Raw genomic sequence first — 24,334 nt, forward strand, 5'->3', positions numbered from 1 at the left:
CGTAAACCAAATGGTAACTGGAGACTGACAGTAGATTACCGACGACTGAATGCAAATACAGGACCTCTCACTGCAGCAGTCCCAAATCTAGCTGAGTTAATAGCTACCATCCAAGAACAAGCCCATAAAATTATGGCCACTATTGACATAAAAGACATGTTTTTTATGGTTCCCCTACAGGAGCAGGATCAAGAACGCTTTGCTTTTACATGGGAGGGTCAGCAATACACTTTTACCCGACTCCCACAAGGATTCAAACACTCACCCACTCTAGCACATCATGCACTAGCACAAGAACTGTCACTTATTCCTCCTGCACCAGGAGTAAAAGTGTACCAATTCATTGATGATATTTTAGTGGGAGGAGATGAGATTACATCTGTGCAAATAACTCAAACAAACATTATCAGGCACCTTGAGTCTCTGGACTTACATATCCCTCCTGAAAAAGTACAAACTCCTGCACAAGAAGTAAAATTCCTAGGAATTTGGTGGAAAGGAGGAATAGTTTGTATTCCCCCAGATACACTCACCTGCCTAGACCAACTTAAAACACCAGAAAACAAAAAAGATTTACAGTATGCTTTAGGCCTGCTAATTTTTTGGAGAAAACACATTCCTGATTTTTCAATAATTGCACGGCCTTTATATGATTTGCTGAAGTAAAAGGCAAAGTGGGAATGGACTCCCCTTCATGATGAAGCCTTGCAACTCCTAATTTTTGAGGCCAACACATACCACTCACTAGGTCCCATACACCCTAGTGATCCAGTACAAATTGAGTGGGGATTTGCAAGTTCTGGACTGTCCATACACTTATGGCAGAGAGGACCTGATGGTCCCACCAGGCCTATAGGATTTTATTCCCACAGCTTTAAAGATGTTGAAAAACGATATTCTACCTGGGAAAAAGGCTTGTTTGTGGTGAGTACTGCTTTCCGTGAAACAGAAAAAATTGTTCGTCAGCAAACCCTAATTCTAAGGGGACCTTTTAAGGTCATTAAGCCTGTTTTGGCAGGAACCCCACCCCCTGATGGGGTGGCCCAGCGAGCTACAGTTCGGAAATGGTATGCTCAAATTGAACATTATTGCACCATTTTTCAAGTAACAGAAGGAGCTCGGAAAAATCTTCCCTTACAGGATGAAGTAACTTTAAATAGCACTGCTGACTCTCTACCTTCTGTGATCCAAGTAGCACCCCCATATTCAGAGCAATTGCAGCATGTGTGGTTTACGGATGCCTCAGCTAAGAGGGAAGGTAAAGTTTGGAAATACCGTGCTGCAGCTTTAGAAGTAAACACTGGAAACAAAATAATAACAGAAGGAGAAGGCAGTGCACAGGTAGGAGAATTAGTAGCAGTTTGGAGTGTATTTAACCATGAAGCTGAAACCTCTGATTCTGTGTATGTTTACACAGATTCTTTTGCTGTGTTCAAAGGGTGTACTGAGTGGCTCCCCTTCTGGGACAAAAATGACTGGGAAGTGAATAGAGTCCCTGTTTGGCAGAAAGAAAAGTGGCAAGAAATTCTTGCTATAGCAAAGAAAGGGAATTTTTTTGTCGGGTGGGTAGCCTCTCACCAGGAAAATAAAACTCCAGCTAGCCACTGGAACAACAAAGTAGATGAACTAGCCAAACTATCCCCAGTAAGTGTGAAAGCTCCTGCTGAGAACTGGGATAGACTGTTAGAGTGGTTGCATTTAAAGCGACAGCACACAGGAGCACAAGACCTTTACAGAGAAGCAGGAAGCAGGGGATGGCCGGTCACACGAGAGATGTGCCGCAGCTGCATATCCTCATGTGAGCAGTGCAGAACCCGACTTGAGCATCACCCTTTAGGACAACCCCCGTTACATATAAGAGACAAAAAAGGTCTATGGGACACATGGCAAATAGACTATATTGGACCCTTTAGAAAATCTGAGGGAAAACAGTATGTGTTAGTAGGAGTAGAAGTTAGGTCAGGATTGGTGCAAGCAGAAGCTTTCCCTCGGGCAACCAGTACAAACACTCTGGAAGCTCTTAAAATGTGGTTCAGTTTTTTCCCAAAACCTGTATCTATCCAATCAGGTAACGGGTCACACTTCACAGCTGCTATCGTCCAGGAGTGGGCCAAGGAAGAAGGAATCCAGTGGATATTCCACACACCTTATTATCCACAAGCAAATGGCATAGTGGAAAGAACAAACGGCCTGCTAAAACGATTTCTAAAACCTCAAAAACCCAATTGGACTGAACGACTCTGTGATGCTGTAAAAGTAATAAATGACAGATGGGGGGTAAATGGTTGTCCCAGACTCACAGCTTTTTATCCACAGCCTCCCTCTCTGCTACCAGCAACATCAAAACCTAGAGTAATCAAAAACCCTCTCACCTTCCTGGACAGCCTGTATTAGTAGAACTGCCTACCGTGGGAGCTGTACCGATGGCACTAGACACACCCTTGAACATGTACTCCTGGAAAGCTAAAGATGCTTATGGAAAAGAACACAAAATAAGCTCGCGATGGATTGTTCCTACATTTTAATGTTGGCCCTAAAAAAGGGCTGGACAGACTTTTCTTTTTTCTTTTACAGGTAACTGTTCAACAAAGAAAATCTTTCAGAACGGTGAATGAAAGAACCTCAAATTTGGACTATGTTTCAGTCTATGGGTAACTGTAGTTATAAGTTGTTAGTTGTATTTGTATGGTTATTTACCTTGTATGTATGCTCATCAGAACTAACTGTTAAAAGTGAAAATCAGAAAAATCTTGCCTGGGAACTAATCAAAGGGTTTGCAAAAATATGGAATCATACTGATCAAGGTATTTGTATCACTTTACCTGAATCTACTGAACAAGGATTGCGTTTTTTTATGATACCATTGAACTTATCTTTTGTTTTTAACATGACAAGTGTGACAGCCCCTTTACCCCTATCTGAGCAGTGGACAAACAAGACCAATGGAGCTCAAATACTCTGGAAAGGTATTCCTATAATGCATGACCTATACCAAACTTACATCCCACCTCCTAATATAACTCTTAACTGGTTGTCACACAGCAAATATTGCAAAACTAATCGTCCAGAAGTAAATGTAACTATCTTATCTCAAATTAAATCCCCTCACCCATCTATTAAATCAAGTAAAGGTGAATTTAAACCTAGAACAATAACCTTTGAGGAATACAGTGTTAGACAACCCTGCCTTGTTTATTCATGGGATCCCCTCTTTGACCCCTTATACATGCCAGATGTATATGAAAGTAAGTATGCCACAATTTTTAGTCCCTCCTGGTGTGTACAACTCCCTAATATAACAAATATAACCCCTATTGACCGAAAAAACTTAATGTGGGCATGGTCTGTACAACAATTTCTTAAATCCAAATTTAAAGAACCCAAATTCACTGTGTCTCAAGTAGAAGACAGTCCTCTATTCAATTGCTCAAAGGTTATAACATGCAAAGAAGGACCAGGAGATCCCCCAGAAACCTGGTTTATGCTTAGAATTAGAACATTAATAAGAGACATGTGTACTTGTTGGAGATACCCCTCTAAAGGCTGGAAAAATCAGGATGAATCCTGCAACTCAACCTCCAAATATCTCCTTAATCACTGTGGTATTCCCTATACTCACTACCCAATCCACGGCACTCCCATAAATACTAAACCTAAAATCACCATCCTTGATCATGTGGACAATACTGATTGTAAAACTGCAAAATATATAGCCCCTCTGGGAATGGCCTGGGGGTGCTCTGATGGAAAGTTTTATTCGCATTTGTCACTACAGCAGCATGCTGGGCTTAGGTGTGGACCGGGAATTCCCTCTCTCTGCCCCAGACGTGTCTTTACTTTTGCTAAAGAGTTTAAAGAACGTCACCAACGCAGTGTTATTCCCTCTCCAAAAGCAACACAAAGACCACAATGGGCAATTAAAGGAATTGACTTTCCAGATTATTATACAACTGGACAAAAAGTCTCCCTTTTTCTTGAAAATTTCTTTACCCCCTTTGTCACCTTAAAAAGACACCAATTTATATTAGAAGATATTACCTGGCAATTAAGTGTTTTAAGCAATTGGACACAGCATGCTTTTGGAGAATTAAACACTCAAGTCCAGCAAACTTCTAAGATGACATTGCAAAACCGATTAGCATTAGATACATTACTGTTAAAAGAACAAGGTGTATGTGGAATGTTAAATTTGTCAGAAACTGAATGCTGTATAACAATTTATAATGCCTCAACCTCCATTGAAGAAGCACGAGCCACAATGAGAGAAATAAGTAATCACACTAGAAATTTGATTTATGCAATGCAACCGCATGAAGTGTTTAGTGAATCGTGGTTTACTAACATCCTGGACTCTTTTGGACTCACGGGATGGGGAAAATGGATTATACAAGTTGGAATAGCAATTGTCATTGGAATTGTATTCTTAATTATTGGCATTGGCCTAGTTAAATGCATGATCAATCGTTTGCTTATTTCATTCTCTCCCTCTGTCCGCTATATTCATATTACCACCACTGAGGAAAGCTACATTGATGTGCCGAAGAACAATGTCGAATCAACGGGGTGGAATATGTAGCGGGTAAACAAGTCAAAAATATGTTTCTCCATTGTTTTCTGCCTCTCAATACATTCTGCTAACATTGCCATGTCAGCTTTAGTGAAAAAGCTTTCTCAAGGAAATACTTCCTGCCAGAAAATCCTGCTTTTGTGATCAGTTTCCCACATCTGGACCTGACTACGTGCCAAAAAACATGTGTAGAGATTAAGAAAGCATTATAAAAACCTGAAGATGAATTCAGAAGTTGGAGGAACAAGAGACAAGGAGAAACTAGGAAGCCTCACCTAGTCTTCTTCGAATCTCTCCTCTCAGCTCGTCTTACCTTTCTTCCAACACCACCAGCTGTCATCTGCCTCGAAGGAGAGACTGCTTGTCAGCCTGGAGAGAGGGCATCGGCCTAAGAACGAGACTGCTTGCCAGCTTGACTAGTCTGTGACTGTCTGTGGAGGTATATCCTTTCTCTGAATTTTTCTCTTACAGGCGAAAATAAAGCACCCTCTTTTGCAGCTACTCCAGAAGCCGGTCCGGTCGTGAGGGGAAATAACTGCATTTTGCATTTCAAAGACTCACAATCCTTTTGCAGCCAAGAGATAACATCGTGGCAGAAACAGAGAGAACATCTGCATCTCCCCCCCCTTCCTCTCAGTTACATGGATAAGGCACTCAAGTAGTGTTTCATGGTGGTATCTTTACTCTGCTTCTATAAATAATCTTAAGCATTTTTCCTAACTTTTCTTATTTTTCCTCTTTTCCTTTCGCATCTCTCTCGTAATCAATTAATAAAAATCAGTTTTTGGTATTTACAGATAACTTGTTTGAGTTTTAATTTTGCTCAAGAGAATGATTCGAACTTGTAGTTCAATCTGCATAAAAATTAAGCAGATCTGAACGTCACACACCTATTCCCAGGGAGAAATCTTCGCTGGCCTGGAATTCTGGGATGAGAAACGGCACATTCCCGGACTTGCAAGTGGCACGCGCCGTCGACATTTGCGCCCAGGGAAAAGGTGGCAGCCTTGGGCTCTCAGGTGCCAAAGATGGGGCCCCATTACCCCTAGAAAAGGCACAATGGCTTTCTGTCCTGACACCTTTTCCCAGAGAGGAATCGACTTCCGTCTGGAATTCTGGGCTGAAAAACGGCCCTTTCCCGGACCCGCACAGGGTATGCACCCTCGAGCTTTGCACCCAGGGAAAAGGTGGCAGCCTTGGGCTCTCAGGTGCCAATGATGGGGCCCAATTAGCATTACAAAATACACAATGGCTTTGTCTCCTGGTACCTTTTCCCTCTGAGGAATCTTCATAGGTCTGGAATTCTGGGCTGAAAAATGGCACTTACGCGGACCCGCAAGTGGAACGCTCCGTCGAGCTTTGCGCCCAGGGAAAAGGTGGCAGCCTTGGGCTCTCAGGTGTCAATTTTGGGGCCCCATTAACCCTAGAAAAGGCACAATTGCTTTCTGTCCAGGCACCTTTTCCCTGGGAGAAATCTTCATCGGCCTCGAATTCTGGGATGAGAAACAGCACGTTCCTGGACCCGCAAGTGACACGCACTGTCGAGCTTTGCGCTCAGGGAAAAGGTTGCAGCCTTCAGCTCTCAGGTGTCAATGATGGAGCCCCATTAACACTGGAAAAGGAACAATCGCTTTCTGTCCTGACACCTTTTCCCAGGGAGGAATCTTCATCGGTCTGGAATTCTGGAATGAGAAACGGCAATTTCCCGGACCCTCACGTAGCACGCATGGTCGAGCTTTGCGCCCAGGGTATAGGAGGCAACCTTGGGCTCTCAGGTGCCAATGATGGAGCCCGATTAACCCTAGAAATGGAACAATCGCTTTTTTTCCTGGGAGCCTCTTCCCTGTGAGGAGTCTTCATCCGTCTGGAATTCAGGGCTGAAAAACGGCACTTTCCCGGACAACAAAGTGGTACGTGCCTGTCCTAGTTCAGCAGGAGGGACCAGCTAACCCTGTGTGGGGATGATCAAAGCTGTGTATTCTACCCCCTCTATTCATTCCCCAAGGTCAATGGGCCATTAGCAGCAGCTGCCCAGGGAGCCATTATCACTTCACACCCAGCCTGAGGGGGGCGGAGCTGCTAATGGGCCATCAACAGCTCAACACCCCCTGGCTCCCAGAGTTAATCACCCATTGTGTGAGTCCCCGCCCAGGAGGAGGGACTGAGAGCTCCCTGAGGGTACATAAGGGGTGGGTAAGAAGACCTCGGGAACCTCTCGTTGGATCCAGAGCAGCAGCAGGACCTTGACAGGAGGAGATCCCCGCTCTCGCCCAGACCACAGCCCTCGCTTGCACCAACAGGTTTTTCTTTTCCCTTTTGCTCTGAACTTGGGGGAACCACTGGGGTCTCAGCACAAGGGCAAACAAACCCCCTTGGGTTTGTGCCCCAGGACACTGGGTTATACTGCTGGGGTTTTGTGAGTTGAAAGCAATTTCCCTTGTGTGTCAGTGTTGCTATTGTAATATTATTATTAAATTTTAGGTCGGACTTATAATCTCTCTCGTGGTGAGTTCATTTGCCCTGCTGGTTCACCTTTAAACCAGCACATCTTTTGGCGCCCAACGTGGGGCCACGAGAGAGAAGTCAGAATTACAATTTCATTTTTTGTATTTGGATACAGAAACTCCCTGACTACCATGTTGCTTGATGTATTCATGTGGATGGTGTATCTGGGCCTGTTCATATTTCGACACATGGGGAACCATGTGCCTATTTTGATGCTCTCTTTAATACCAGGGAGAAGGATCAAAATTGCTTTATTAATATACTATGTTTATGTTGTCATAACATCAGAAGCAATGAATTTCATTGTGAATGTATATTCAGTCTGGTGTGCCTGTCCTGGTTTGGGTTGTTACCTCTGGGGTCTCCTTAAAAATAGCACCCAGACTGTGGGGAAAACAGGCGGAGATGGTTACTTCCACCTTTTCACCTCTGCTACAACAATCATTGAAAATATTGAGCTTCCTTTTGATGTTAGGGACAGTATAATCCTACTGTTAGTGCTGTTAGTTTTGCTTTGTCTCCTCTGTACTGTATACACCATGTTTAGGGTCAGAACTGGGCTCTCTAAGGAGACTTGCTGGAGGCCTGCCCTGGGAGCGGATGATGTTGAGTGGCACGGGAAGTGGGAAGATATGGGCCAGTATTTGGAGACCTTCTCTCCTCAAATGATCTGGAAATTCACCCCAGAACAACTGCAGGACCCTGCCAAAATGCTAAGCTATGTGAAAGGAAGATGCTCTGGTAGTCCCAGAGATGTGCAGCTCACAGCAACCTGCTGGGCCCTGGCCACTGCCTACCGCACACTGCTTGGTGTGGTACAGCATCATCAGGAGGAGGAGAAAAGGAGCAAATCCACAGGCACCATGTCCACCCAGACCATGACTGAGCCAGAGAGGAAGAGAGATACATCAACCAGCAGCATGTCCACCCAGACCATGACTGAGCCAGAGAGGAAGAGAGATACTTCAACCAGCACCATGCCCACCCAAACCATGGCTGAGTCAGAGAGAAGAGACACATCAACCAGCACCATGCCCACACAAACCACAGCTGAGCCAGAGAGAAAGGGAAACAAATCAACCAGCACCATGTCCACACAAACCATGGAGGAGCCAGAAGGACAACAGAAACCGATAGCAGTTGCCCCTGTCCAGAAAAGAAAATCAAAGACCAAATCAGTTCGTATAGCGCATGACGAGGAAGAGTCAGGACCTTCATCTCAAGCAGAAGAAATGGAGCCAGAAATAATCACCCGGTCCCTATCCCTGGGAGAGCTGCGTGAGCTCCGGAGAGAGTTCACACGACAGGCAAATGAGTCCATCTTGACCTGGCTACTTCGAATCTGGGATGCTGCAGCCAATGATACAATTCTAGATGGGAGTGAGGCAAGGCAGCTGGGATCCCTTTCTCGAGATGTTGTCATCGATCAGGGCATTGGAAAGAGAAAGGAAACTCTCAGCCTCTGGCGGCGACTGTTGTCAAGCGTGAGGGAGAGATATCTTTGTAAGGAGGACCTCCACGTACAGCAAGGACAATGGAACACGATGGAACAAGGTATCCAGTGCTTAAGGGAATTAGCCGTACTGGAGATAATCTTTTCAGAGGATGAGAGATTCCCTAAAAGTCCAGATGGTGTCCAGTGCACATCCCAGATGTGGTTAAAATTTGCACGACTTGGGCCAGAAATGTATTCTCGCTACCTTGCAACATTGCAGTGGAGAGAGGGAGAAGACAAGGTGGGTGCACTGGTCAGCAAACTCAGGATTTATGAAGACACTGTCACTGCTCCATTACGAGCCCACGTCTCAGCTGTGGAAACAAAACTGGCTGAACTGGAAGAGAAGATTAAGGAAGGACTCTCCCGTATCTCTCCAGAACAAACGAGAGTCTCTGCCATCAGAAGCAGGCGTCTTCCAGCTAAGGAGAAAGGGTACACTCCACGCGGCAATCTGTGGTTTTACCTCCATGAGCATGGAGAAGATATGAGGAAGTGGGATGGGAAACCCACCTCTTCCTTAGCAGCTCGGGTACGTGAATTGCAAAGAGGCACAACTAACACAGGGAATTCTTCAAGGTTGAAGGCTGCTCCGGTCTCTCGTGGGCAAGGCTCCAGACAGTATAGGAATGATGATGTTATGCCCGATCCTCTTGAAGGAACCTCCCAGTCATATTCCCAGGGAGAGCGCAGTGAATACCATGACCAGAACTAGGGGGGCCCTGCCTCTAGCCAGGTAGAGGAGAGGGACAATCGGGTTTATTGGACTGTGTGGATTCGGTGGCCTGCCTCATCAGACCCACAGAAATACAAAGCTTTAGTGGACACTGGTGCACAATGCACGTTGATGCCATCAGGATACGTTGGGGCAGAATCCATCTCTATTTCTGGGGTGACAGGGGGATCCCAACAGCTGACTGTACTGGAAGCTGAAGTCAGCTTGACTGGAAAGGAATGGGATAGACACCCCACTGTGACTGGTCCAGAAGCCCCATGTATCCTTGGCATAGACTACCTGAGGAATGGATATTTCAAAGACCCAAAGGGACTGCGTTGGGCCTTTGGCATAGCTGCTGTGGAGACAGAGGAAATCAGACAGCTGAGCACCTTGCCTGGCCTCTCAGAGGACCCTTCTGCTGTGGGACTGCTGAAAGTTGAAGAACAATTGGTACCGCTGGCCACAGCCACAGTGCACCGTCGGCAATACCGCACTGACCGAGACTCTGTGACCCCCATACACAAGATGATTCGTGAGCTGGAGAGCCAAGGGGTGGTCAGCAAGACTCACTCACCCTTTAATAGCCCCATATGGCCAGTACGAAAGTCCAGTGGAGAGTGGAGGCTGACGGTGGATTACCATGGTCTCAATGAGGTCACACCCCCCCTGAGTGCCGCTGTGCCGGACATGCTGGAGCTTCAGTATGAGCTGGAGTCCAAGGCAGCCAAGTGGTATGCCACCATTGACATTGCCAATGCCTTTTTCTCCATTCCGTTGGCAGCAGAGTGCAGGCCGCAGTTCGCTTTCACCTGGAAGGGGGTGCAGTACACCTGGAATCGACTGCCCCAGGGGTGGAAACACAGTCCCACCATTTGCCATGGACTGATCCAGACTGCATTGGAAAAGGGTGAGGCTCCAGAACATCTACAGTACATCGATGACATCATTGTATGGGGGAACACAGCAGGGGAGGTTTTTGAGAAAGGAAAGAAGATAATCCAGATTCTCCTAAGAGCTGGTTTTGCCATTAAACGAAGTAAGGTCAAGGGACCTGCTCAGGAAATTCAGTTCCTAGGAGTGAAGTGGCAAGACAGGCGTCGCCAGATTCCAACAGAGGTGATCAACAAAATAGCAGCTATGTCCCCACCGACCAGCAAGAAGGAAACTCAGGCTTTCCTAGGTGCGGTGGGCTTTTGGAGGATGCATATCCCTGAGTACAGTCAGATTGTAAGCCCTCTCTACCTTGTGACACGGAAGAAAAATGATTTCCAGTGGGGCCCTGAACAACAACAAGCCTTTGAGCAGATTAAACAGGAGATTACCCATGCAGTAGCCCTTGGGCCAGTCAGGACAGGACAGGATGTGAAGAATGTGCTCTACACTGCAGCCGGGGAGAATGGCCCATCCTGGAGCCTCTGGCAGAAAGTACCTGGGGAGACTCGAGGACGACCGCTGGGATTCTGGAGTCGGGGATACAAAGGATCTGAGGCCAGCTACACCCCAACTGAGAAAGAGATCCTGGCAGCTTATGAAGGAGTTCGAGCCGCCTCAGAAGTGATTGGCACTTAGGCACAGCTCATCCTGGCACCCCGACTACCAGTGTTGGGCTGGATGTTCAAAGGAAAAGCTCCTTCTACCCATCATGCCACTGATGCCACATGGAGTAAGTGGATCGCTCTGATCACGCAGCGAACCCGGATAGGGAATCCTAATCGCCCTGGGATTTTGGAAATCATCACTAACTGGCCGGAAGGTGAGAGTTTCGGATTGTCCTCTGAAGAAGAAGAGGAGCAGGTGACACGAGCTGAGGAGGCCCCACCATATAACCAGCTACCAGAAGAGGAGAAGCGATATGCTCTCTTCACAGATGGCTCTTGCCGCATTGTAGGGACAAGCCGGAAATGGAAAGCAGCTGTATGGAGTCCTACACGTCGAGTTGCAGAAGCGACTGAAGGACAAGGTGGATCAAGTCAGGTTGCAGAGCTGAAAGCTGTTCAGCTGGCTTTGGATATTGCTGAACGAGAGAAGTGGCCAAGACTCTACCTTTACACTGACTCGTGGATGGTGGCCAATGCTCTGTGGGGATGGCTGGAGCGCTGGAGAAAGGCCGGCTGGCAGCGCAAAGGGAAACCATCTGGGCGGCTGAGATGTGGCAGGACATCGCTGCCCGGGTAGAGAAGCTGAGTGTGAAGGTCCGTCACGTAGATGCTCATGTACCCAAGAGCCGGGCTAATGAGGAGCATCGTAACAACGAGCAGGTGGATCGAGCTGCCAGGATTGAAGTCTCTCAGGTAGATCTGGATTGGCAGCATAAAGGTGAATTGTTTCTAGCCCGATGGGCCCATGATGCCTCTGGTCATTAGGGCAGAGATGCGACATACAGATGGGCTCGTGACCGAGGGGTGGATCTAACCATGGACGGTGTCTCACAGGTTATCCATGACTGTGATACATGTGCTGCCATCAAGCAGGCCAAGCGGGTGAAGCCTCTATGGTATGGTGGACGGTGGTCGAAATACAAGTATGGGGAAGCCTGCCAAGTTGACTACATCACACTTCCCCAAACACGCCAAGGCAAGCGCTATGCGCTGACCATGGTAGAGGCAACCACTGGATGGCTGGAGACATACCCCGTATCTCACGCCACTGCCCGGAATACCATCCTGGGCCTTGAGAAACAAGTCCTGTGGAGACACGGCACCCCAGAGAGAATAGAGTCGGACAACGGCACCCACTTCAAGAACAGCCTCATAGACACCTGGGCCAGAGAGCACGGCATTGAGTGGGTGTATCATATCCCCTACCATGCCCCAGCTGCCGGGAAAGTTGAGCGATGTAATGGACTGCTGAAAACAACCTTGAAGGCGTTGGGTGGGGGAACTTTCAAACACTGGGAGCTGCATTTGGCAAAGGCCACCTGGTTGGTCAACACCCGGGGCTCCATCAATCGAGCTGGCCCTGCCCAATCAGAACTCTTGAATACTGTAGATGGAGATAAAGTCCCTGTGGTCCATATGAGAGGTATGTTAGGAAAGACTGTTTGGGTGAGTCCCACCTCAAACAAAGGCAAACCCATCCGAGGGATTGTCTTTGCTCAAGGACCTGGTTGCACTTGGTGGGTAATGCAAAAAGATGGAGAAACACGATGTGTACCACAAGGGGACCTAATTTTGAGCAAGAAGAGTTTGTAATGTTTCATTGTATATATGTGTATATATATACGTAAAAAGGGGATTAATTTGGGAATGACTAGATGGAGTAGAATAAGGGGTGGATAATGTCCTAGTTCAGCAGGAGGGACCAGCTAACCCTGTGTGGGGATGATCAAAGCTGTGTATTCTACCCCCTCTATTCATTCCCCAAGGTCAATGGGCCATTAGCAGCAGCTGCCCAGGGAGCCATTATCACTTCACACCCAGCCTGAGGGGGGCGGAGCTGCTAATGGGCCATCAACAGCTCAACACCCCCTGGCTCCCAGAGTTAATCACCCATTGTGTGAGTCCCCACCCAGGGGGAGGGACTGAGAGCTCCCTGAGGGTACATAAGGGGTGGGTAAGAAGACCTCGGGAACCTCTCGTTGGATCCAGAGCAGCAGCAGGACCTTGACAGGAGGAGATCCCCGCTCTCGCCCAGACCACAGCCCTCGCTTGCACCAACAGGTTTTTCTTTTCCCTTTTGCTCTGAACTTGGGGGAACCACTGGGGTCTCAGCACAAGGGCAAACAAACCCCCTTGGGTTTGTGCCCCAGGACACTGGGTTATACTGCTGGGGTTTTGTGAGTTGAAAGCAATTTCCCTTGTGTGTCAGTGTTGCTATTGTAATATTATTATTAAATTTTAGGTCGGACTTATAATCTCTCTCGTGGTGAGTTCATTTGCCCTGCTGGTTCACCTTTAAACCAGCACAGTGCCGTTGATGTTTGCGCCCACGGAAAAGGTGGCAGCCTTGAACTCTCAGGTGCCAATGATGGGGCACCATTGACCCTAGAAAAGGACAATTCGATTTCTGACCTGGCACCTTTTCCCTGGGAGGTGTCTTTGTCCGTCTGGAATTCTGGGCTGAAAAATGGCACTTCCCCGGACCCGCAAGTGGCATGCGCCGTCGACATTTGCGCCCAGGCAAAAGGTGGCAGCCTTGGGCTCTCAGGTGCCAATGATGGGGCCCCGTTAACACTAGAAAAATAACACTTGCTTTCTGTACTGGCACCTTTTCCCAGGGAGGAATCTTCGTCCGTCTGGATATCTGGGTTCAAAAATGGCACTGCCCCAAACCCGCACAAGGTACACACCGTCGAGCTTTGCGCCCAGGGAAAAGGGGGCAGCCTTGGGCTCTCAGCTGCCAATGATGGTGCCCCATTACCCCTACAAAAGGCACAATGGCTTTCTGTCCTGGCACCTTTTCCCTGGGAGGAATCTTCATCGGTTTGGAATTCTGGTCTGAGAATCGGCACTTTCCTGGACTCGCAAGTGGAACGCACCATCGAGCTTTGCGTCCAGGGAAAAGGTGGCAGTCTTGGATTCTCAGGTGCCAATGATGGGACCCCATTACCTTTACAAAAAGCACAATGGCTTTCTGTCCTGGCACCTTTTCCCTGGGAGGAGTCTTCATTGGTCTGGAATTCTGGGCTGTAAAATGGCACTTTCTGGGACCAGCACGTGGCACGCACTGTCGTGCTTTGCGTCCAGGGAAAAGGAGGCAACCTCTGGCTCTCAGATGACAATGACGGGCCCCCATTAACACTAGAAATGGAACAATCGCTTTCTGTCCTGGGAGCCCTTTCCCTGGGAGGAGTCGTCATCCGTCTGGAATCCTGGGCTGAACAAAGCACTTTCTCTGACCTGCACGTGGCAGGCACCATCTAGCTTTGCGCCCAGGGAAAAGGTGGCAGCCTTGGGCTCTCAGGTGGCAACGATGGGTCCTCGTTAACACTAGATAAATAACAATGGCTTTCTGTCCTGGCACCTTTTCCCAGGGAGGAATTTTCGTCCGTCTGGAATTCTGGGCTGAAAAACGGTACTTCCCCGGACCTGCAAGTGGAACGCACCGTCGAGCTTTGCGCCCAGGCAAAAGGTGGCAGCCTTGGGCTCTCAGGTGCCAATGATGGGGCCCCATTACCCCAAGAAAAAGAACAATCGCTTTCTGTCCTGGCACCTTTTCCCTGGGATGAATCTTCATTGGTCTGGAATTCTGGGCTGAAAACGGCTCTTTCCCTTACCCGCATGTGGCACGCACCGTCGAGCTTTGCGCCCAGGGAAAAGGTGGCAGCCCTGGGCTCTCAGCTGCCAATTTTGGGGTCCAATTAAGCCTAGAAAAGGCACAAGCGCTTTCTGTCCTGGCACCTTTTCCCAGGGAAAAATCTTCGCTGGCCTGGAATTCTGGGATGAGAAACGGCACATTCCCAGACTTGCAAGTGGCACGCGCCTTCGACATTTGCGCCCAGGGAAAAGGTGGCAGCCTTGGGCTCTCAGGTGCAAAGGATGGGGCCCCATTACCCCTAGAAAAGGCACAATGGCTTTCTGTCCTGACACCTTTTCCCAGAGAGGAATCGACTTTCGTCTGGAATTCTTGGCTGAAAAATGGCCCTTTCCCGGACCCGCAGAGGGTATGCACCGTCGAGCTTTGCACCCAGGGAAAAGGTTGCAGCCCTCGGCTCTCGGGTGCCAATGATGGGGCCCAATTAGCATTACAAAATACACAATGGCTTTGTCTCCTGGTACCTTTTCCCTCTGAGGAATCTTCATAGGTCTTGAACTGTGGGCTGAAAAGTGGCACTTTCCGGGACCTGCACGTGGAACGCTCCGTCGAACTTTGCGCCCAGGGAAAAGGTGGCAGTCTTGGGCTCTCAGGTGCCAATGATGGGGCCCCATTACCTTTACAAAAAGCACAATGGCTTTCTGTCCTATCACCTTTTCCCTGGGAGGAGTCTTCATTGGTCTGGAATTCTGGGATGTAAAATGGCACTTTCTGGAACCAGCACGTGGCACGCACTGTCGTGCTTTGCGCCCAGGAAAAAGGAGGCAACCTCTGGCTCTCAGATGCCAATGACGGGCCCCCATTAACACTAGAAATGGAACAATCGCTTTCTGTCCTGGGAGCCTTTTCCCTGGGAGGAGTCGTCATCCGTCTGGAATCCTGGGCTGAACAAAGCACTTTCTCTGACCTGCACGTGGCAGGCACCATCTAGCTTTGCGCCCAGGGAAAAGGTGGCAGCCATGGGCTCTCAGGTGTCAACGATGGGTCCCCGTTAACACTAGATAAATAACAATAGCTTTCTGTCCTAGCACCTTTTCCCAGGGAGAAATCTTCGTCCGTCTGGAAATCTGGGTTTAAAAATGGCACTGCCCCAAACCCGCACAAGGTACACACCGTTGAGCTTTGCGCCCAGGGAAAAGGGGGCAGCCTTGGGCTCTCAGCTGCCAATGATGGTGCCCCATTACCCCTACAAAAGGCACAATGGCTTTCTGTCCTGGCACCTTTTCCCAGGGAGGAATCTTCATCGGTTTGGAATTCTGGTCTGAGAATCGGCACTTTCCTGGACCCGCAAGTGGAACGCACCATCGAGCTTTGCGTCCAGGGAAAAGGTGGCAGCCTTGGGCTCTCAGGTGCCAATGATGGGGCCCCATTACCCCTACAAAAGGCACAATGGCTTTCTGTCCTGGCACCTTTTCCCAGGGAGGAATCTTCATCGGTTTGGAATTCTGGTCTGAGAATCGGCACTTTCCTGGACCCGCAAGTGGAACGCACCATCGAGCTTTGCGTCCAGGGAAAAGGTGGCAGTCTTGGATTCTCAGGTGCCAATGATGGGGCCCCATTACCTTTACAAAAAGCACAATGGCTTTCTGTCCTGGCACCTTTTCCCTGGGAGGAGTCTTCATTGGTCTGGAATTCTGAGCTGTAAAATGGAACTTTCTGGGACCAGCACGTGGCACGCACTGTCGTGCTTTGCGCCCAGGGAAAAGGAGGCAACCTCTGGCTCTCAGATGCCAATGACGGACCTCCATTAACACTAGAAATGGAACAATCGCTTTCTGTCCTGGGAGCCTTTTCCCTGGGAGGAGTCGTCATCCGTCTGGAATCCTGAGCTGAACAAAGCACTTTCTCTGACCTGCACGTGGTAGGCACCATATAGCTTTGCGCCCAGGGAAAAGGTGGCAGCCTTGGGTTCTCAGGTGCGAACGATGGGTCCCCGTTAACACTAGATAAAAAACAATCGCTTTCTGTCCTGGCACCTTTTCCCTGGGAGGAATTTTCCTCAGTCTGGAATTCTGGGCTGAAAAACCGGCACTTCCCCGGACCCGCAAGTGGAACGCTCCATCGAGCTTTGCGTCCAGGGAAAAGGAGGCAGCCTTGGGCTCTCCGGTGCCAATGATGGGGCCCCATTACCCCTAGAAAAAGAACAATCGCTTTCTGTTTTGGCACCTTTTCCCTGGGAGGAATCTTCATCGGTTTGGAATTCTGGTCTGAGAATCGGCACTTTCCTGGACCCGCAAGTGGCACGCACCGTCGAGCTTTGCGCCCAGGGAAAAGGTGGCAGCTCTGGGTTCTCAGCTTCCAATTTTGGGGCCCCATTAACCCTAGAAAAGGCACAAGCGCTTTCTGTCCTCCCACCTTTTCCCAGGGAGAAATCTTCGCTGGCCTGGAATTCTGGGATGAGAAACGGCACATTCCCGGACTTGCAAGTGGCACGCACCATCGAGCTTTGCGCCCAGGAAAAAGGTGGCAGCCTTGGGCTCTCAGGTGCCAAAGATGGGGCCCCATAAGCCCTAGAAAAGGCACAATGGCTTTCTGTCCTGACACCTTTTCCCAGAGAGGAATCGACTTTCGTCTGGAATTCTGGGCTGAAAAACGGCCTTTTCCCGGACCCGCACAGGGTATGCACCGTCGAGCGTTGCACCCAGGGAAAAGGTGGCAGCCTTGGGCTCTCAGGTGCCAATGATGGGGCCCAATTAGCATTACAAAATACACAATGGCTTTGCCTCCTGGAACTTTTTCCCTCTGAGGAATCTTCATAGGTCTGGAATTCTGGGCTGAAAAATGGCACTTTCCCGGACCCGCACATGGAACGCTCCGTCGAGCTTTGCGCCCAGGGAAAAGGGGGCAGCCTTGGGCTCTCAGGTGCCATTGATGGTGCCCCATTACCCCTACAAAAGGCACAATTGCTTTATGTCCTGGCACCTTTTCCCTGGGAGAAATCTTCATCGGCCTGTAATTCTGGGATGAGAAACAGCACATTCCTGGACCCGCAAGTGGCACGCACCGTCGAGCTTTGCGCTCAGGGAAAAGGTTGCAGCCTTGGGCTCTCAGGTGCCAATGATGGGTCTCCATTACTCCTAGAAAAAGAGAAATCGATTCCTGTCCTGGCACCTTTACCCAGTGAGGAATCTTCATCCGTCTGGAATTCTTGAATGAGAAACGGCAATTTCCCGGACCCTCACGCAGTACGCATGGTCGAGCTTTGCGCCCAGGGTATAGGAAGAAACCTTGGGCTCTCAGGTGCCAATGATGGGGCCCGATTAACCCTAGAAATGGAACAATCGCTTTCTGTCCTGGGAGCCTCTTCCCTGGGAGGAGTCTTCATCCGTCTGGAATTCAGGGCTGAAAAACGGCACTTTCCCGGACAAGAAAGTGGTACGCGCCGTTGATGTTTGCGCCCACGGAAAAGGTGGCAGCCTTGGGCTGTCAGGTGCCAATGATGGGTCCCCGTTAACGCTAGATAAATAACAATGGCTTTCTGTCCTGGCACCTTTTCCCTGGGAGGAATTTTCGTCCGTCTGGAATTCTGGGCTGAAAAACGGCACTTCCCGGACCTGCAAGTGGAACGCACCATCGAGCTTTGTGCCCAGGCAAAAGGTGGCAGCCTTGGACTCTCAGGTGCCAATGATGGGGCTCCGTTAACACTTGCTTTCTGTCCTGGCACCTTTTCCCAGGGAGGAATCTTCGTCCGTCTGGAAATCTGGGTTCAAAAATGGCACTGCTCCGGACCCGCACAAGGTACGCACCGTCGAGCTTTGCGCTCAGGGAAAAGGTTGCAGCCCTCGGCTCTCGGGTGCCAATGATGGGGCCCGATTAACCCTAGAAATGGAACAATCGCTGTCTGTCCTGGCACCTTTTCCCAGGCAGGAATCTTCATCTGTTTGGAATTCTGGTCTGAGAATCAGCACTTTCCTGGACCCGCAAGTGGAACGCACCATCGAGCTTTGCGTCCAGGGAAATGGTGGCAGTCTTGGGCTCTCAGGTGCCAATGATGGGGCCCCATTACCTTTACAAAAAGCACAATGGCTTTCTGTCCTGGCACCTTTTCCCTGGGAGGAGTCTTCATTGGTCTGGAATTCTGGGCTGTAAAATGGCACTTTCTGGGACCAGCACGTGGCACGCACTGTCGTGCTTTGCGTCCAGGGAAAAGGAGGCAACCTCTGGCTCTCAGGTGCCAATGACGGGCCCCCATTAACACTAGAAATGGAACAATCACTTTCTGTCCTGGGAGCCTTTTCCCTGGGAGGAGTCGTCAGCCGTCTGGAATCCTGGGCTGAACAAAGGTCTTTCTCTGACCTGCACGTGGCAGGCACCATCTAGCTTTGCGCCCAGGGAAAAGGTGGCAGCCTTGGGCTCTCAGGTGCCAATGATGGGGCCCAATTAGCATTACAACATACACAATGGCTTTGTCTCCTGGAACTTTTTCCCTCTGAGGAATCTTCATAGGTCTGGAATTCTGGGCTGAAAAATGGCACTTTCCCGGACCCGCACGTGGCACGCTCCGTCGAGCTTTGCGCCCAGGGAAAAGGTGGCAGCCTTGGGCTCTCAGGTGTCAATTTTGGGGCCCCATTACCCCTAGAAAAGGCACAATTGCTTTCTGCCCTGGCACCTTTTCACTGGGAGAAATCTTCATCGGCCTCGAATTCTGGGCTGTAAACGGCTCTTTCCCTTACCCGCATGTGGCACGCACCGTCAAGATTTGCGCCCAGGGAAAAGGTGGCAGCCCTGGGCTCTCAGCTGCCAATTTTAGGGCCCCATTAACCCTAGAAAAGGCACAATGGCTTTCTGTCCTGGCACCTTTTCCCAGGGAGAAATCTTCGCTGGCCTGGAATTCTGGGATGAGAAACGGCACATTCCCGGACTTGCAAGTGGCACGCGCCGTCGACATTTGCGCCCAGGGAAAAGGTGGCAGCCTTGGGCTCTCAGGTGCCAAAGATGGGGACCCATTACTCCTAGAAAAGGCACAATGGCTTTCTGTCCTGACACCTTTTCCCAGAGAGGAATCGACTTTCGTCTGGAATTCTAGGCTGAAAAACTGTCCTTTCCCAGACCCGCACAGGGTATGCACCGTCAAGCTTTGCACTCAGGGAAAAGGTGGCAGCCTTGGGCTCTCAGGTGCCAATGATGGGTCCCCGTTAACGCTAGATAAATAACAATGGCTTTCTGTCCTGGCACCTTTTCCCTGGGAGGAATTTTCGTCCGTCTGGAATTCTGGGCTGAAAAACGGCACTTCCCGGACCTGCAAGTGGAACGCACCATCGAGCTTTGTGCCCAGGCAAAAGGTGGCAGCCTTGGACTCTCAGGTGCCAATGATGGGGCTCCGTTAACACTTGCTTTCTGTCCTGGCACCTTTTCCCAGGGAGGAATCTTCGTCCGTCTGGAAATCTGGGTTCAAAAATGGCACTGCTCCGGACCCGCACAAGGTACGCACCGTCGAGCTTTGCGCTCAGGGAAAAGGTTGCAGCCCTCGGCTCTCGGGTGCCAATGATGGGGCCCGATTAACCCTAGAAATGGAACAATCGCTGTCTGTCCTGGCACCTTTTCCCAGGCAGGAATCTTCATCTGTTTGGAATTCTGGTCTGAGAATCAGCACTTTCCTGGACCCGCAAGTGGAACGCACCATCGAGCTTTGCGTCCAGGGAAATGGTGGCAGTCTTGGGCTCTCAGGTGCCAATGATGGGGCCCCATTACCTTTACAAAAAGCACAATGGCTTTCTGTCCTGGCACCTTTTCCCTGGGAGGAGTCTTCATTGGTCTGGAATTCTGGGCTGTAAAATGGCACTTTCTGGGACCAGCACGTGGCACGCACTGTCGTGCTTTGCGTCCAGGGAAAAGGAGGCAACCTCTGGCTCTCAGGTGCCAATGACGGGCCCCCATTAACACTAGAAATGGAACAATCACTTTCTGTCCTGGGAGCCTTTTCCCTGGGAGGAGTCGTCAGCCGTCTGGAATCCTGGGCTGAACAAAGGTCTTTCTCTGACCTGCACGTGGCAGGCACCATCTAGCTTTGCGCCCAGGGAAAAGGTGGCAGCCTTGGGCTCTCAGGTGCCAATGATGGGGCCCAATTAGCATTACAACATACACAATGGCTTTGTCTCCTGGAACTTTTTCCCTCTGAGGAATCTTCATAGGTCTGGAATTCTGGGCTGAAAAATGGCACTTTCCCGGACCCGCACGTGGCACGCTCCGTCGAGCTTTGCGCCCAGGGAAAAGGTGGCAGCCTTGGGCTCTCAGGTGTCAATTTTGGGGCCCCATTACCCCTAGAAAAGGCACAATTGCTTTCTGCCCTGGCACCTTTTCACTGGGAGAAATCTTCATCGGCCTCGAATTCTGGGCTGTAAACGGCTCTTTCCCTTACCCGCATGTGGCACGCACCGTCAAGATTTGCGCCCAGGGAAAAGGTGGCAGCCCTGGGCTCTCAGCTGCCAATTTTAGGGCCCCATTAACCCTAGAAAAGGCACAATGGCTTTCTGTCCTGGCACCTTTTCCCAGGGAGAAATCTTCGCTGGCCTGGAATTCTGGGATGAGAAACGGCACATTCCCGGACTTGCAAGTGGCACGCGCCGTCGACATTTGCGCCCAGGGAAAAGGTGGCAGCCTTGGGCTCTCAGGTGCCAAAGATGGGGACCCATTACTCCTAGAAAAGGCACAATGGCTTTCTGTCCTGACACCTTTTCCCAGAGAGGAATCGACTTTCGTCTGGAATTCTAGGCTGAAAAACTGTCCTTTCCCAGACCCGCACAGGGTATGCACCGTCAAGCTTTGCACCCAGGGAAAAGGTGGCAGCCTTGGGCTCTCAGGTGCCAATGATGGGGCCCAATTAGCATTACAAAACACACAATGGCTTTGTCTCCTGGTACCTTTTCCCTCTGAGGAATCTTCATAGGTCTTGAACAGTGGGCTGAAAAATGGCACTTTCCCGGACCCTCACGTAGCACGCATGGTCGAGCTTTGCGCCCAGGGTATAGGAGGCAACCTTGGGCTCTCAGGTGCCAATGATGGGGCCGGATTAACCCTAGAAATGGAACAATCGCTTTCTGTCCTGGGAGCCTCTTCCCTGGGAGGAGTCTTCATCCGTCTGGAATTCAGGGCTGAAAAACGGCACTTTCCCAGACAAGAAAGTGGTACGCGCCGTTGATGTTTGCGCCCAGGCAAAAGGTGGCAGCCTTGAACTCTCGGGTGCCAATGATGGGGCACCATTGACCCTAGAAAAGGACAATTCAATTTCTGACCTGGCTCCTTTTCCCTGGGAGGTATCTTCGTCCGTCTGGAATTCTGGGCTGAAAAATGGCACTTCCCCGGACCCGCAAGTGGCACACGCCGTCGACATTTTTGCCCAGGGAAAAGGTGGCAGCCTTGGGCTCTCAGGTGCCAATGATGTGGCCCCATTAACCCTAGAAAAGGAGAAATCGATTCCTGTCCTGGCACCTTTTCCCAGGGAGGAATCTTCATCGGTCTGGAATTCTGGAATGAGAAACGGCAATTACTGGGACCAGCACGTAGCACGCACTGTCGAGCTTTGCACCCAGGTTAAAGAAGGCAAACTTGGGCTCTCAGGTGCCTGTGACAAGGCCCGATTTCACCTAGAAATGGAACAATTGCTTCCTGTCACCTTTTCCCTGGGAGAAATCTTCATCGGCCTCGAATTCTGGGATGAGAAACAGCACATTCCTGGACCCGCAAGTGGCACGCACAGTCGAGCTTTGCGCTCAGGGAAAAGGTTGCAGCTTTCGGATCTCAGGTGCCAATGATGGGTCCCCATTACTCCTAGAAAAGGAGAAATCCATTCCTGTCCTGAAGTTTTTTCCCAAAGAGAAATCTTCATTGGTCTGGAAATCTGGAATGAGAAACAGCAATTTCCCGGACACTCACGTAGCACGCATGGTCGAGCTTTGCGCCCAGGGTATAGGAGGCAACCTTGGGCTCTCAGGTGCCAATGATGGGGCCCGATTAACCCTAGAAATGGAACAATCGCTTTCTGTCCTGGGAGCCTCTTCCCTGTGAGGAGTCTTCATCCGTCTGGAATTCAGGGCTGAAAAACGGCACATTCCCGGACAAGAAAGTGGTACGCGCCGTTGATGTTTGCGCCCACGGAAAAGGTGGCAGCCTTAAACTCTGAGGTGCCAATGATGGGGCACCATTGACCCTAGAAAAGGACAATTCGATTTCTGACCTGGCACCTTTTCCCTGGGAGGTGTCTTCGTCCGTCTGGAATTCTGGGTTGAAAAACGGCACTTCCCCGGACCTGCAAGTGGCACGCGCCATCGACATTTGCGCCCAGGGTAAAGGTGGCAGCCTTGGGGTCTCAGGTGCCAATGATGTGGCCCCATTAACCCTAGAAAAGGAGAAATCGATTCCTGTCCTGGCACCTTTTCCCAGGGAGGAATCTTCATCGGTCTGGAATTCTGGAATGAGAAACGGCAATTTCCCGGACCCTCACGTAGCACGCATGGTCGAGCTTTGCGCCCAGGGTATAGGAGGCAACCTTGGGCTCTCAGGTGCCAATGATGGAGCCCGATTAACCCTAGAAATGGAACAATCGCTTTCTTTCCTGGGAGCCTCTTCCCTGTGAGGAGTCTTCATCCGTCTGGAATTCAGGGCTGAAAAACGGCACTTCCCCGACTTGCAAGAAAGTGGTACACGCCGTTGATGTTTGCGCCCACGGAAAAGGTGGCTGCCTTGAACTCTCAGGTGCCAATGATGGGGCACCATTGACCCTAGAAAAGGACAATTCGATTTCTAACCTGGCACCTTTTACCTGGGAGGTATCTTCGTCCGTCTGGAGTTCTGGGCTGAAAAATGGCACTTCCCCGGACACGCAAGTGGCACGCGCCGTCGATCTTTGCACCCAGGGGAAAGGTGGCAGCCTTGGGGTCTCAGGTGCCAATGATGTGTCCCCATTAACCCTAGAAAAGGAGAAATCGATTCCAGTCCTGGCACCTTTTCCCAGGGAGGAATCTTCATCGGTCTGGAATTCTGGAATGAGAAACCGCAACTTCTGGGACCAACACGTAGCACGCACTGTCGAGCTATGCACCCAGGTTAAACGAGGCAAACTTAGGCTCTGAGGTGCATGTGATGGGGCCCGATTTCGCCTAGAAATGGAACAATCGCTTTCTGTCCTGGCACCATTTCCTTGTGAGGAGTCTTCATCCATCTAGAATTCTGGGCTAAAAAACAGCACTTTCCCAGACAACAAAGTCGCACGCACCCTCAACATTTGCGCCCAGGGAAAAGGTGGCAGCCTTGGGCTCTCAGGTGCCAATGATGGGGCCCAATTACCTTTACAAAATACACAATGGCTTTGTCTCCTGGTACCTTTTCCCTCTGAGGAATCTTCATAGGACTGGAATTCTGGACTGAAAAATGGCACGTTCCTGGAGGCGCACGTGGAACGCTCCGTTGAGCTTTGCGTTCAGGGAAAAGGTGGCAGCCTCGGGCTCTCAGATCCCAATGATGGGGCCCGTTAGCACTAGAAAAATAACACTTGCTTTCTTTCCTGGCACCTTTTCCCAGGGCGGAATCTCCGTCCGTCTCGAATTCTGGGTTCAAAATGGCACTGCCCCAAACCCGCACAAGGTACACACCGTCGAGCTTTGCGCCCAGGGAAAAGGGGGCAGCCTTGGGCTCTCAGCTGCCAATGATGGTGCCCCATTACCCCTACAAAAGGCACAATGGCTTTCTGTCCTGGCACCTTTTCCCAGGGAGGAATCTTCATCGGTTTGGAATTCTGGTCTGAGAATCGGCACTTTCCTGGTCCCGCAAGTGGAACGCACCATCGAGCTTTGCGTCCAGG

Source organism: Pithys albifrons, chromosome 20 (assembly GCF_047495875.1).
Source record: "Pithys albifrons albifrons isolate INPA30051 chromosome 20, PitAlb_v1, whole genome shotgun sequence".
Lineage (NCBI taxonomy): Eukaryota > Metazoa > Chordata > Aves > Passeriformes > Thamnophilidae > Pithys > Pithys albifrons.